Raw genomic sequence first — 15,157 nt, forward strand, 5'->3', positions numbered from 1 at the left:
AGAACCTGGAGTAGTGCCTGGCTCAGACTAATGCTGAGTGAGTCTCTTCAGCTAACACTGTATGAAATTTTTACACTCCTAACCAATGACCCCTTAAAGATTCACGATCCTTTTATTAAGTGCACAGGCAGCTATGTTCGAAAACTTGATTATTAATAACCTTAGCATAGAGGAAATATATAGTTTTAAGTAACCAACAAGTAGAAAGTATATAGGCACAAATGGAACGCTTACAAAAACAACCATCTACTAGAATTACAAAGAGACTTTGAACAAATATTGAAGAGTCTCTATTATATTGACCACATATTCTGTGTGTTTCTTTCACCCAATTTGGTTTTTATTGAGTTTCATTCACCAGATACTTCCTAAATGATTATCTTATGGGGAGGGAGCCCTCAGCTGCCCCCAGTCTTCTAGAACAATAATCAGCCAGCCACCACTGATGCATTCATGAAGTGTCGGCAGTGACTGTCTCAGTGAGGACAGCAATGGTCACTTTCTCACACCTGTACCAGCCAAACTTGGTACCCGTTTTATAATGCACTGAGAATGGGCAGAGAAAATCCAACTTGCTCTTGCTAAATCAATGTTGCTTCCAGAGCTGAAGTCATGAAGATGCCAGCCGCAGGGGTCTCACACTGGCTTCTTGGCTTCCTCCTTCTCCATATCTAGCCTAAATTTATATTCAGATACAGCCATTGGTGCCAAGAAACCAGAACCCATGGTGACACAAGGCAATTTATTAGTTGATGCACAAGGATAGATGCCGTAGAAATTAAGCCCAGTAACATCTACTATCCCTAAAACTAGGGCTGCATCCCCGATAGTTGAAAAACATTGTCTTCAGCATGAAATTGGCCATCACAACTCTGGGAAGGCAGCCAGTGAAGAGAGAGGGGAGATCTGCGTTGGAAGAAAGGAGCAGGGGTGTCATGTCCATGTCTGTCCCAGCCCAATAAATGTTAGGAGATACAAAGTGTATTTCTGAACAGTTGTCAGCAGCAACCATTCCTCTTGTATCTGCTATCCTTACAGGTGGCTCTCAAGAAGGTCCTGACTATCTGGGGGGTGCTGAAAGTTTCTTCCTTGAAAACTTGGCTTCCAAAAGGGCATTCCCACTGCACTTATCAAAAGAAGAGCCTCTAAATGGTCGCTCATACACTGCCACAGCTCTTGACTACACATTGTAATAACATTGCAACTTTAGATTACAAGCCAATAAAACAAAATACAAAAGTCAAATATGCAAAAACAAGCAAACACACAAGACTAATGCTAAAACTCATACCCCTAAAAACGTATGGTTTAAACAGGAAAGCAAGGTCAATTTATTTAATTCTTTAGATCTGAATAATAAAAAATCTACAAATTCAAAAAAGCATGGGGTGCAGCAATGGCAACATTTACAAATATACTTGTAGTTTGAAATTTTATTTTAAATTCTTATAAATAAATTAAAAAAATTTTTAAAGCTAGAAAAAGCAGTAAATGCAAAAAATTAGAAAGAGGTTAACTAAATAAAAAGTCAGTGATTATTATGATCTAAATTGAGCTATTCTATTCATTATGTGAAATTTTAATCAGTTATTAAAATGTCAAAATAATCAAATACTAAGAAACTTGGAAAAAATTCCCTATGGAAGAGAAACTAATCAATTTTTATAAGGTGGTTTATTACTTTAGGATTTTAACTTTATTTTTAAAAACAATTTTTAAAATAACATCATAAAACAAATTTCCTATCAGTAATTAGTGAGTTAATTGCTATTTATAGTGATCCAGTGCTCCATTAAAAATTAAAATTCACATTAATATCATGCTATTAGGTAAAAATACATGACCAACATTGACCTAAAAGTCTTTACTATCTTGAATACCTTATGAGTTGTCTATTGTTGTAGAGTTCTATCAAGTAGAGTTTGACTCACAATGACCCACTTTGACTTTGACAAAGTAGTACTGTCTGTCCCTTAGAGTTTTCTAAGGTGTAGTATTTATAATTCCAGATTGTCAGGTCTTATTTATTTGTTGAGTGGCTGGGTGGGTTTGAAATACAATGATTAGCAACTGAGTACGTAACTACTTAGGCACCAAAGTTTCTTAGTTGGCTATTCCAATTTGCTTTTTGAATATGCAGTCTATCACTAATCCATAAAATCACACCCAAACCCACTGACATCGAGGTGATTTTGACTCATAGTGACCAAGCAGGGCAGTAGAACTGCTGGTTGGGTTTCTGAGACTTTAAACCTCTCTGAGAGCGAACAGCCTCATTTTGCTCCCATGGGTTGACTGGAGGGTTGGCATTGTCAACCTTATGGTCAGCAGGTCAGAATTCATTCTACCAATGTATAAACAGTGTAAACACCAAACAAACAAAACGCACAAACACAAAGAAAACCTTGCAATATAAGATAGGATTCAGAGCTACGCACAGAAATCTCAACAATGAAAATACAGAAAAAAAAATGCCAGGCATGTATGTTTGCCAAAAGAAATCAAATAGTTTGTGCATTCACTCCCTCCCAACAGGACCCTGCTGTTAACATAGGAGTTCCTAAGTGTTGTAACAGTGAGCATGCTCAGCTGCTAACCAAAAGATTGAAGGTTTAACTGGATTCAGTCACCTTTCTTAGGGTCTAGAGATCAACTTTCATAGTTTTACTCTGACAAGCACAAGATCACCAAGTCAGAATTAACTCTGTGGCAAGTGGTACTGTTAACATTAATAAGGCACATTTGTTACAACTAATAAGCAGCACTGATACATTATTAACTAAAGTCCAGTGTATCGAAATTCCTTAGTTTTCACTTAATGTCTTTTTTTTATTCCAAGTTCCCAACTAGGATACATTACATTAAGTCATTGTGTCTTCTCCAGCATTTCTTGGCTACAAAAAAGTCTGACTTTCTGTGCCTTTTGATGACTGACAGTTTTGAGGAGTATTAGTCAAATATTTTTGAAAAATGTCCTAAAATTTGGGTTTGGTGGTTTTCTCAGGGTTAGGCAGAGGCTACAGGGTTTGAGGACAAAAACCACATAAATATAATGGTATTCTCATCATATTGCCACATGACTTATTGGTGAAGATATCACTTTAAGTGCCTAATTTAAGTAGCATTTGTAATATTTCTCCACTGTGTTGTTACACCTCCCCTATCCCGCTGCCTATAATATGCTCCTTAGGGTATGACACCACGTATATCACACACTTAAAAGGGTAGAAGGTATGTGTGTTAGTCTGGGTTGACGAGAGGCAAATCCAGGGCATTCCTATCTGTATTAAGAGAAAGCTTTATATCAATGAGCAATTGTATATTGAGAAATCATCCCAGTCCAGTCCAGATCAAGTCCATAAGTCTGATATTAGCCCATATGTTCAACACTAGTCCATAAATGTCTCTTCAGACTCACGCAACAGATGCAATGATACCGAATGCAGGAAGATAACAGGCCAGTGGGTGAAGTCTTGCGACTCCAGTGGTGGTGGAAGTATCTCAGAGCTGGCTCTGCAGGTCTGTGCCGTATGGCCGGCTCAGGTCTCAGCATAGCTCCACATGGCTTTTCACAGGACGATGAAAGCAGGCAGAGAGACAGACACAGAGAGAGGCCCACCTCTGCTGATGGCACAATCAAAAGAGAGGAAGTTTCCAGAATCCGCATGAGAAGGCCATGTCCACAAGGAGGCATCATCAGACTGTGACATGATTAACAGGCTAGGCTCATTTATTTACCAAGTTAATATGAAATTATGTAACTACCACAGTATGCTTAATCTCCTTCTAGTAGAGTATCTACGTAATTTATTTGAATTTCTCTATATTTATGTATTTACCCTACTTATTTATCCAATCATTTCTTTATATCAATATAGACTCATGGATATTTTACACTTTAGATTATAAAATAATAACATATTAATTTGTTGCTCATATTGCTCCATCTTTGGCCATTAGGAGTTCTTCAGCTAGCTGATGTGTCCCTTTGATATAATCTCATTATCTTTATGACACTGTAAGAATTCTCCAGGCTCATCTTATACATTTCCTGCCCCAGTCCTACAATCAGCCATTTCTCCTAGAATCCCTGCTGCCATTTACTAGATACTGGCTCTAAATCAAGAGAGCTCTGGTGTATTAACTGCCACCCCCAATTTCCTTGCTTCCAAGGTTCCCTCAACAGACATAAGTAGGCGATATCTGTATCTATATACATTATCTTTCATTGTTTTGTAATTTGCATAGTAAGCTAAATGTGAGTTTGTACTGATGTCTCCAACTTTCATCCAGGATCCCAAGAACCAATCTAACGTTTTCCCTTGTTTGTCTCTAACTTCCTACTTTAACAGTAAAAAACCTGGCTTCTATCAGCTGTCAGACTTTTATTTGAATATTCAATGCTAGCATATATGTATTGTGGTTTAGAATTGTTAACCTTTCCCCTCATAGGCAATCACTTTACTAACTAGAGTTCAGTGCACAGGATAGTTCCGTTTGTCTCTGGTCTTAGAGTGCCTCTCCATTTCCAAAGCCACTTGGGCCAGCACCTCCTCCCTCCCACATATGTGTAATAATTAAGATTCTTTTGTCTCACTAAACATTTTATATTGGGGCCTAGATTTCCTAAATATTGTTGCTGTCTTTGAATTTATATCTAGTAAGATTCACACTTTGTTATAGATTCTAAATTTTTTAACAACTGTATAGTGTATGTATCTAACACTACACCATATAAAATAGCTTTACTGCCTTAAAAAATCTCCTGTGCGTCATCTGTTCAATCTTTTCCCTTCCCACAACCTTCCAATTTTAACCCGTGCACCTGTAAATGTGGCCTTTTTGAAATAGGAATTTACTTTTGCTACAATTTAAAGGAAATTAGAACAGAATAAGGATCCTAAGATTAATTCACTCTGAGGAGTATCATAAAAAGGAGAGGACAGGGAAAGAGTCGCACAGGAAGAAAGGACCATGCAGGCATAAGTCCCCACCTTCACAGGAAAGGAAACAGGATCCAGGATAAGAAAAATTCTACTAAAGAAGAACCACGTGGAGGCCCCCACTTCCTGATCTCAAAACCCACTAGCCAGCCACAGAAGTCACAACAGCCGGGGAGTGGAAGAGCAGACATAAACCGGCGAAACAGAACTGACAACCTCAAAGTAAGCCCACGCACATATGGACAGCTAGCCTTCAACAGGGCGAAGAAACCCATTAACTGGGAAAGAGACTGTCTCTAAACAAATAGTGCTGACAAAATGAGGTTATTTGCAGAAAAAATAAATGGGATCCATTATCTCACACCATATAAAAAAACAAGTCAAGATGGCTCAAAGACCTAAATATAAAATCTAAATCTACAAATATCATCAATAAAAAAATAGGGACAACCTTAGGGGCTCCAGAACATAGCATAAATACAAGAGGATAGCCCCCCAAAAAGATTTTTTCCAAGCTATATATTTAATTTTTTTTTTTTTACAAAGCAATCTTATCACCCTCAAAGTACTCTCCATTAGGTGAACAAGCGGCCATCTAGCTCAGAAGCAAAAAAGCCCACATGGAAGCACACTGGCCAGTGTGATCACGAGGTGGCAAAGGGGCCAGGTATAAGGCATCTTGCAAAAAAAAAAAAAGATATATGTGTGTATATGTATATATATGTGTGTGTATGTATGTATATATGTGTGTATATCTATATACCATATTGAATGAAGGGGGAAGTGCAGAGTGGAGACCCAAGGCCCAAGTGTCGGCCACTGGAGATCCCCTCATAGAGGGGTTTAGGAGAAGAGATGGGTCAATTAGGGCGCGAGGTAGTACCGATGAAGAACACAGCTATCCCCCAGATCCTGGATGCTTCCTCCCCCCAACTACCATGATCCGAATTCTACCTTGCAGGGCTGGATAGGGCAGAGGTTGTACACTGGTACATATGAGGGCTGGAGGCACAGGGAATCCAGGGTGGATGATACCTTCAGGACCAAGGGTGTGAGGGGCGATGCTGGGAGAGTGGAGCGTGAGTAGGTTGGAAAGGGGGAACTGATTACAAGGACCCACAGGTGACCTCCTCCCTGGAGAGGGACGGCAGAGAAGGGGGGGAAGGGAGACTCCGGATAGAGCAAGATATGACAAAATAACGATGTATAAATTACCAAGGGCACATGAGGGAGGGGCAAAAAAAAGAGGACCTGATGCAAAGGGCTTAAGTGGAGAGCAAATGCTTTGAGAATGATTGGGGCAGGGAATGTATGGCTGTGCTTTATACAATTGATGTATGTATATGTATGTGTATGGATTGTGATAAGAGTTGTATGAGTCCCTAATAAAATGTAAAAATAGAAAAGAGGAGAAAAAAAGAGAAAATGATTAGGGCAAAGAATGTACAGATGTGCTTTATACAATTGATGTATGTATACATATGGACGTACGAGTTGTATGAGCCCCTAATAAATTGTTTTTTTTTAAAAAGTACTCTCCATTACATGTAACACATTTATCAAATTTACTATTCCATTCTTGGGAACGTTTTTCAAACTCATCTCTTTGGATGGCTGAGAGCATCTCCCTTGTTTTTTTTCTTCACCTGTTCTATGTTGTCAAATCCCTGTCCTTTCACATTCCTTTGCATTTGCGGAAACAAAAAGAAGTTACACAGAACGAGAGGCCTGCTGTTTTTTGCCCCAAACGGGTGCACTGAGATGGCTGCGTGAGCAAGTGCATTGTAATGGTGGCAAAACCAGTCCCCCGTTTGCTACAAAGCAGGCCTTTTTATGCAATCTTTTCAGAACCTCTAAATAGAAAGCTTGATTAACAGTCTGACGGGTAAAATTCTATTTCTTAAAATGGCGATAGATACATAGATGCTATATTATTTTAAAAGTACATATTAATTTAATACACTTAACATACACACATTTTCATTTCAAAATTGAAAAATATAAATATTAAACAACATTGTTCTGGTAACAATATGGATAAATTAAGAGGGGGCAGAGGAAGTACGTTTAGGACATTAAATAATACAGAGGCAGAAGTGGCTTGAAATGGAACATGCTAAGAAAATTTATGTAAAACACAAGAGTAAATCAAAAGGTAGGTGATACAATCTCTTGGTTTCATATGGATGGAAGGGGTATGCAGTGAAATGCACTTTGCTCAATTCACTGTTTACTGTTAAGGTTTCAAGCTTATCTGTTAATATGTCTATTTTTGTCCAGTATAAATGCAGATAACTTCTGTGCGAGAGAAAATTATATTAAGGGGTATGGTTTATTGGTCTGTAATACATTAACCAGTTTTGTATCCAGGCTAGTAATCTCATCTACATTTTTTGTAGAATTACCTATAGAAAGAATGCCTATGGCCTTAAATATACTCTGAATAATTTCCCTTATTAAACAATAAGTTGATTACAATATTTGACAAGTGTTTGCTTTATATTTCATGTGAATCTTGAGTTTACCTTTTTAGCACTTTACTGGAGAAAGAAAACATATTTTTTAAATGTTTAAAATTTTTAATTAATGTGACATGGTGGCAGATTGAATTTTTCTCTTTACTGTCATATTCAAAGATGCATCAAAATACATGAAGGTAACTAAGTAAAAAAAGCAGTGTTATTGAGGCCCCTGTTTATACAGGAATGGGTTCATTCCAAACAAAATGTTTTAAAACAAGTTTCCATTATCAGTGAATGGCTGCAGACAAGTTCGCTCAGTAATATACCTATTTTAGTTTCACTGGAGTATCTTCCCCTACCACTCCCCTAAAAAGATCAAATTAAAACAGTGAATCCCCTCTGACCATGGTCAAGGGATGAAATAGTCTTGCTACCAGACAGAGAGGCTTATAAAGTCAATGATGGCAGATGTAATACCTTATCATTTGATGAAAATGTAATACCTTATCATTTGATCTTCCTTTTGACCCATTTTAGAGTTGGTTTGGTTTTTAATATTTTCTGTGTTTTGTCTAGTCATTGTTGGTTTTATGTTTGCTTGCTTGCTTCCTTGTTTGTGTCTTGCATGATTTTCCGTATATGAAATCCAGGATAGATAAATCTATAGAGCCAGTACTAGATAGGGGCATGGCAGGGGAAGGTGGGGGGAAATGGGGAGCTAACAACAATGAGTTTAAGAAGAAAATGTTCTGAAATTGTTGATGGTGATGACTGCACAAATCTTAATATTACTGGACAATTAAATTGTAGGATATGTGAAGTATATGCCAAAAAAACTATTTAAATTAAAAAAACAAAGATAGTCACTTCTGAGGGATCTGCTGGCCCATTAAATGCAAGGTAAAGAGGTCAGCTAAGAAGGCATGGCTATAGTTACCTGGAATTCTAAAGGGATCGTCGTGCTAGGTTTTCTCAAAGTGCCAGCATGATCACGGGTAGGGGGTGGGGTGGGGAGGGGGGCTCAGTAGAAAGCAGTTTTAAGAAAATCGCAAACTACATTGGTGAGAAAAAGACCAGGATAGTTGTGTCAAGAAATTTCCGCATAAGGGTAATACACCTGCTTGTTCATGGGCAGTTCAAGACGTTCATTATGGAAACTTATCACATCTACCCTTTAGTACTGATTTCATACTCACTTGTCTCTCAAACCCAAAGAGTATTTCAAATGAACATAATTTCAGTTCCTTTATGTTGCCCAAAGTGCTGAAGAGCATGAAATTCTTCAGAGAAAGGTTAGAGAGGAAAACACAGCTTTCAGAAGTAGAGTGACCTAGATGAAGATTATGTTGGGAAATAATAGCGCCTTATTTAATATTTTTCTTAATTACTACTTTTTATAATTTTCAAGCAATACATTTTAGATTGTGGTACCATTCACGTATACAAGATGCATTAGAAAAGGAGCAAGATCAGAAAGAAAGATGGTTTTTGCCTTTGAGATACGCAAATTGAAATGTTGACCTGGCAGATGACGCTATGGGTATGGTACTTAGAGAGGTGTTCAGATTTGAGCAATAAAGTGGGAGACCAAGTCTACAGAGGTCACTGAAGAAAGTGTATCTGCAAGGGGCTACCGGAAAAGCAACAACAACCCAGAATTGCGCTGGGTGGAGCAGAGCACAAAAACACTCGTTGTGACTTGCCCCACGGATTGGAAATCTACCACTCTGTGCCAAGCTCTGGGTCCTGGTTCTGCTGCTTTTCCTCTGCTGTCTTCCAGATCCAGGAGGTTCACTGTGCGGGATCTCATGTCCAGAACACACACTCTGCTCCTGGGTCTTGCTGAATGAGATCCCTCCTCCTGCTTCTCAGAGGGCTCGTTTTATATGCAGCAGGATGGCAGTCCACAGACTCTGGTTCACAATGACTTACAGGTGAATCCTATCGGTATCTTCTCCCACCTCTTACCAGATCCATGCAGGACAAAGTCGTCTGGTGGGAGTTTGAAAGTTTGGCTAGCCAGAACCACATTAAATAATCCACTGCCCCTGCAATTCTTTCCCTAGAAATCAAAATTATTTGCTTCCCTTGCTCATTTAGATCTTTATTCAATGTCACATTCTTAGACAGGCCTTCCCAAACTAAACCATCTCTCCCTACTTTCTTAGAATTCCCTTTACCTCATCCTGTGCTTGATTTTTCTAGGTAGCATGTATCACCATCTAACAAAGCATATACCTTTCTTATGCATTATGCGCCGGAATTTAATCTCTACAAGGACAATGATTTTTGTCTGCTTTGTTCACTGCTAGAATAATCCAGTGCCTAGAATAGTACTGGGCATGTGGGAAGTTCTCAGTCAACATCGGAATTAACTTAAATGAATGAGGAACCCTCACAGCCATCGAGTCATTCCCGATTCATAGTAACCTCATAAGGCCAGCAGTTCAAAACCATCATCTGTTCCGCATGAGAAAGATGAGGATTTCTACTCCTGTAAAGATTTACAATCTTGAAAGCCCACAGGGGCAGTTCCAATCTGTCCTAGAATGTCAGTGTGAGTGGAGAAGGGAGGTCCAGAACGCTGGATGCAAAAGGAAGGGAAAATAATATGTGAAAATCAAGTGCCAAAGTTTCATAAAAATATTCAGATGGTTTTAAGGTGACAATAAAAAGGAAGAGGAAGGATGATTAAATGACAATAGTTAAGAGGTTCGGGATTTTGTTTGTTTCTTTTTTCACTTTTTAAGAAGAAAACGCCATAGTAAAGGTTTAGAAAGAACAATGGAGAACAAATTGGGTATCAACTCCACGGTACTACAGGTTGTGAGCTAAGAGACAACACAATTTTCAAGAGCTGACAGGAAGCAGTGTACGTCTTGGGGAGATCCAGATTTTAGTTCAGGTAAGGCATTCAGAAATACTGAAAGTAAGGTGAAGGGAGTTTGGGGATACTGAGACAACATCTCGACAGAACATAATGCTTTCTTTTCATTCTTTCCGTGGAGTTTTTTTTACGTACCTTCAAATCCTTCCGTTTAATATTATATAGCAGTTACATGAAAATTTAGAGTACAGCTCTATAGCATAAACATTCTGATTATTTCCATGAAAATAGTTTATACCAAATTTTCAGTTTTAGATAACAAAATACTTAGGTCTATAGCTTTTCCATTCTCATCGCTGGTGACATTCAAACACATATATACATCTTGGCAGAGAAATCACACAAATAACTAAACACACAAATAGTCTTTACAATTCTTTTAAGTTTCCCAACTAGGCGCCTAAAAAGACAAACATTTTAGTGAAAAGTAACAGACAAGGATTCATCTTTTGGGTTTAAAGACTTACATAAATGAGAAATGTGAGGGTTTTTTTTTTCATTTTAAAATATTTAATTCAATAGTTCATAGAAGGCAAGTACTAGTCACATGGAGACAAACCAGTCCCCCACTCCTCCCCCCCCCCAAAAAAAAAGAAAGAACAATCCATACACAATGATATAGATTACTGAATTTACTAACTGGTGTGCCCATCATGTGAATCAGCTAACTACAGAGATAATTTCTGGTTTTTAGTCAAATTTTACAAATTAAGACACTTTGGGATGTTTATGCTTTTTATTGCCTCCCCCCCCACCCACCCAAATATAAAACCAGTATCTCACTTGGGAGGCGATTGGTTAGAGTACAACCTAGTGGGGAAATCCTGCATTTTCTCAATGTCCGTAGCTTTTACACAATTCCAGATGTTCCATACATTAATAATGCACTAACTCAAAACCTCTTTTTGAAACTTTAGAAAGTGCAAATTGCATTAAGACTTCTTTTCCCTCATTAATGGTATTGTTACAATCCCCGTCTTCTGGAAAATGTTTTTTGGCATGTGTTTAACTTTATAATATTGCCATTTACTTGCTTTAATAGCCAGTACTCAAGTCTTGATGCTTTTAATAGGCCTGCCTAAACAGACTACCATCTTTTGTAATCTTATTCACATAATTTATTTTATAGGTAAAACCTGTCACATTTTTCCATCTGAAGATGATTCTTCATTATTCATTTCATGAGTTACTAATACTTAAGAAATGTTTACTCCTTTAGTCAGTTGATATGTACCTATAGATGGCATATGTTAAAAATAAAATAGTTTCTTCTAAATCATATAAAAGTGGAAAATTAAGTAGTATTATTTTTATAACCTTTTTGTTAAAGTTAAAATGAGTCCATCCTAGATTCTAGCTATAATCAAATATGAGAAAATTAAAAATATGAATTTCATTGGAAACAATTTTCCATACTCTAGTCCATAACAGCTTCACCTCAAGTGATTGGATTCTACCTCAGACCAAACTTCCAACCAGTATCAATGCAGCCAGTGCAGTCTGACAATGAGTCTGCTGGAAGACTGTCCAAACGTAAACGACGTCTGCAGTGCTAACCCCGGACGTGGAAATAACGGACCTGATGGTCCTCTCTGAGGGAGTATTTCCTCTCAATAAACTGGTTAAAAGATCGAAAATATGAAAATGTCAAAGTTCAACTACTGATCTCGATGGATTTATTTACGATCACTTCAGAATGGTCTGATAATATACAACATGCAAAGTAAACATTTCAAATAAAATAAGATATAAGAAATAATTCATACAATTCCTTATGACAATTTACTTAGTTGATCTCTCTTAAAGAAATAAGGACCCAGTAGCTATTCAAGTATGGAAAAAATTCAAATTCTTTGAAACACAGATCTGAATTCTGTTTGATTCATCAACACAGTTGGCTCATCAGTCTGAAATAACTATTTGGTTAAAAAGTATATACTTGGCCATTTTTGCTGTTTTAAAGTCAACATGCATTGGCTGAAATCTGAATGAATAAACTTACTCACACAAATTCATCTCTATGCTCTAATCCTCACCTGAGAAGATTAACTACAAGCCAAAAAAAGGCAGCTCGAGTTGTGTGGCTGCTGCTACCTGGCGGGAACACTGTGCTTCTGGTCCTGCTCGGTAACTTCCTTACCTTCCTGTCCCTCTGTGCTGCCCACAAGATGGCTCAAAAGCAAAGATACCATTCAGACCAATGCTTCAATGAACGCTGTGAGCACCGGCATGTCATGCTACCCAGAGAACTTGCCAAACAAGTATCTCCAAACCATCTAATGTCTGAAGAGGAGCAAAGGAGGCTTGGTGTTCAACAAAATCTAGACTGGGTCATTACAAGGTTCATGAGCCCAAACCACATATTCTTCTCTTTAGTTGACTAATTAAAAAAAACAAACAAAAATGAAGCTTATATAGGGATTTTCAATTACATTTTTTCAAATGTAATGTTTATGTATATGTATAAATCATCCATCCATACCTGAGTTCTTCACAGCAACAAAGCTCAGTAAAATGTAACTGCAAATAGATTACTATCAGGTGTTTAAGACATAATTTCCTTTAGTTGGTGGCTTTTTGTTTGTTTGTTTGTTTGTTTGCTTTGTGGTATAAGTAATTGCCTATTGGACTTTTACTTGTTACTTTTGTTTATAGTAAAGTTTCTGTGTTTCATTTGTTAAAAAAAAAAGGCAACCCAATTCCGATTTGTAAAATGGTGATAAATAAATTACAATTTACGTGCACTGAAGTATTAGAATCTAGGTAGACTACATATTGAAATAAGGAAATGAGGACAAAGCAATCCCTACAATGTTTCCAGAGTTTCTACTTTCAGGTATTCCAAACCTGAGTCTGTTGGAAACCTGTCACTATAAACCTTGAACACCCAGAAGATTGTCTACTTGCAACGCTGTAGGAAGGAGCCCCCATGGTGCTGGTGGACAAGCACTGGCCTGCTAACTGCAAGATGAGTGCTTCAAAACCACCAGCCTCTCCATGGGCGAGAGAGAAGGCTATCTGCCCCCATGACCTTCACAGCCTCAGAAACCCCACACGGGGTCACCACGAGCCAGAACCGACCCAACAGCAGTGGGCTTGACGGTGGGCTGCAGACAAGATTCAAAAGGAAAATGTCTAAAACGCAATGTGTTAAGTATTGCTATGGATGTGTATATTAAACCAAGGGACAAGGAAAGTGGAGTCCTTGCTTAGAAGGCATTGTGTTCATGCTTAAAGTGATGGGATCATTTGGAGAAGGATAGTGAGGATGGCTGCACACATGAAGAATGTAGCCAATGCCATGCATGGGAGTATAGTACATGCAGAAATTGTTGAATAGACAAAATGCTTTGCTGTGTATATTATCCTACCAATTAAAAACAAAGACCTAAAAACAAAACACGCCCCCCCTACAATCAAGAATAAAATTGCAGTTGAAAACGATACAATTTTTTGATATGTACTATAGAGTTGAGTTACCCATGTCATATACTAAAAGCCCATACAAATTAATGGGGAGTGGGGTGAGTAATATAAACAGAAAATAAACAAAAAAAATTAAGACAGCAAAAAGCAAAACAAAAATTGATAACCCACAGAACAGTAATTTCATTAACTAAAGAAATATAAATTAATGCTGAAACAAAATGAGTTGGTTTCACAGAGTTTGGGAAAAAATAAATAGAAAGATAATATAATTTTTCCACCAAGCTTTTTGAAGCCCACTTTATGTTTGCATGCATCTTTTCTGTTCGTCTTCTTTTCTAGTTAAAAAAAAGCTGAAAATAACTCATTAAGATAATAGAAATATATATATATATATAGATATTTTAAAGTTTATATAAGTATATGGTCTCTGAACTCACAGAATGGTCAATATAAAAAACTAATAGTCAATTAATATCATCACTTTAGCTCCTAAAGAAATCTGGTAGCACACTAGTTAAGCATTCAGCTGCTACTCAAAGGGTCTGCTGTTCAAATCCAGCAGCCACTGCAGAGGAAAGAGATGTGGCAGTATGTTCCTTTAAATATTACAGCCGTGAAAACTCTGGGACAACTCTGTCCTTTCGGGTCACAATGAGTGGGAGTTGACTTGACATTAATTGGCTTGCTTTATGTTTTGGGATTCTTCAGGGGTTTTGTTTGTTTGTGTGTTTATCACAGTTACTAAAGAAATTAGGTTAGGAAGTAACATGTTATTTATATTTAGATCAGTTACTTTCCTTCTTCGAAGTGATATATTTCATCTCAATATATTAATAGTTAGAACAGTTTTTAAACCGTTAATACTAGTGAATGGGAAGAATCTCATTTGAGAAAACTGGTATCAGAAGATAAAGAGTGCCTTCTACAGACAGACTGCTTCTTTCTCCCCGCACTGTAGATTTTCCAAACAATTATATTATTGCCAGTTTAAATAACTTTTCATTAGAACTAGGATTTCTTTATAGATATGAATAACAACAATGTATCAAGCCACTTTCTAGCATTTAAGGAATCATGTCATTGGAACCGAACGGGGCATAAAGTTTTCATTTATTCCCTTAGGATTTCCTATTCCCTTTCTATAACTCTGATTGGAAAACCAAGAAAAAAATGTTTTTGACTAACAAGGGAAGATTTTTCTTCCCTTGATCTTTTATCTAACTCTGGGGTGAATAGTTTCAATGATTCAAAAAATATGTTTCCTTCTAATTTTATAGCAGAAAATTGTCTCCACAAATACGAGTAGATAAGGCCAAGAAGCCTACGTGTTTCATTGTGTAGCTTAGTTCTAAGCTAAAGTATTAGTCTTTGGCATAATTGTTTGATACACATGTTCAGACTCTTGAATACAATTTGCTTTCTAATAAGGATTTTTT

General features: G+C 37.4%; 1 protein-coding gene and 1 pseudogene across 1 annotated transcript in view; both read right to left on the bottom strand.

Moving 5' to 3' along the window:
• Window positions 1-15,157, bottom strand: part of BRIP1 (BRCA1 interacting DNA helicase 1) — a 141,991-nt gene that overhangs the window by 44,135 nt on the left and 82,699 nt on the right.
• On the bottom strand, window positions 452-9,215 carry LOC142460221 (proteasome subunit beta type-7 pseudogene; annotated as a pseudogene).

The sequence above is a fragment of the Tenrec ecaudatus genome, chromosome 10 (assembly GCF_050624435.1).
Source record: "Tenrec ecaudatus isolate mTenEca1 chromosome 10, mTenEca1.hap1, whole genome shotgun sequence".
Classification (NCBI taxonomy): domain Eukaryota; kingdom Metazoa; phylum Chordata; class Mammalia; order Afrosoricida; family Tenrecidae; genus Tenrec; species Tenrec ecaudatus.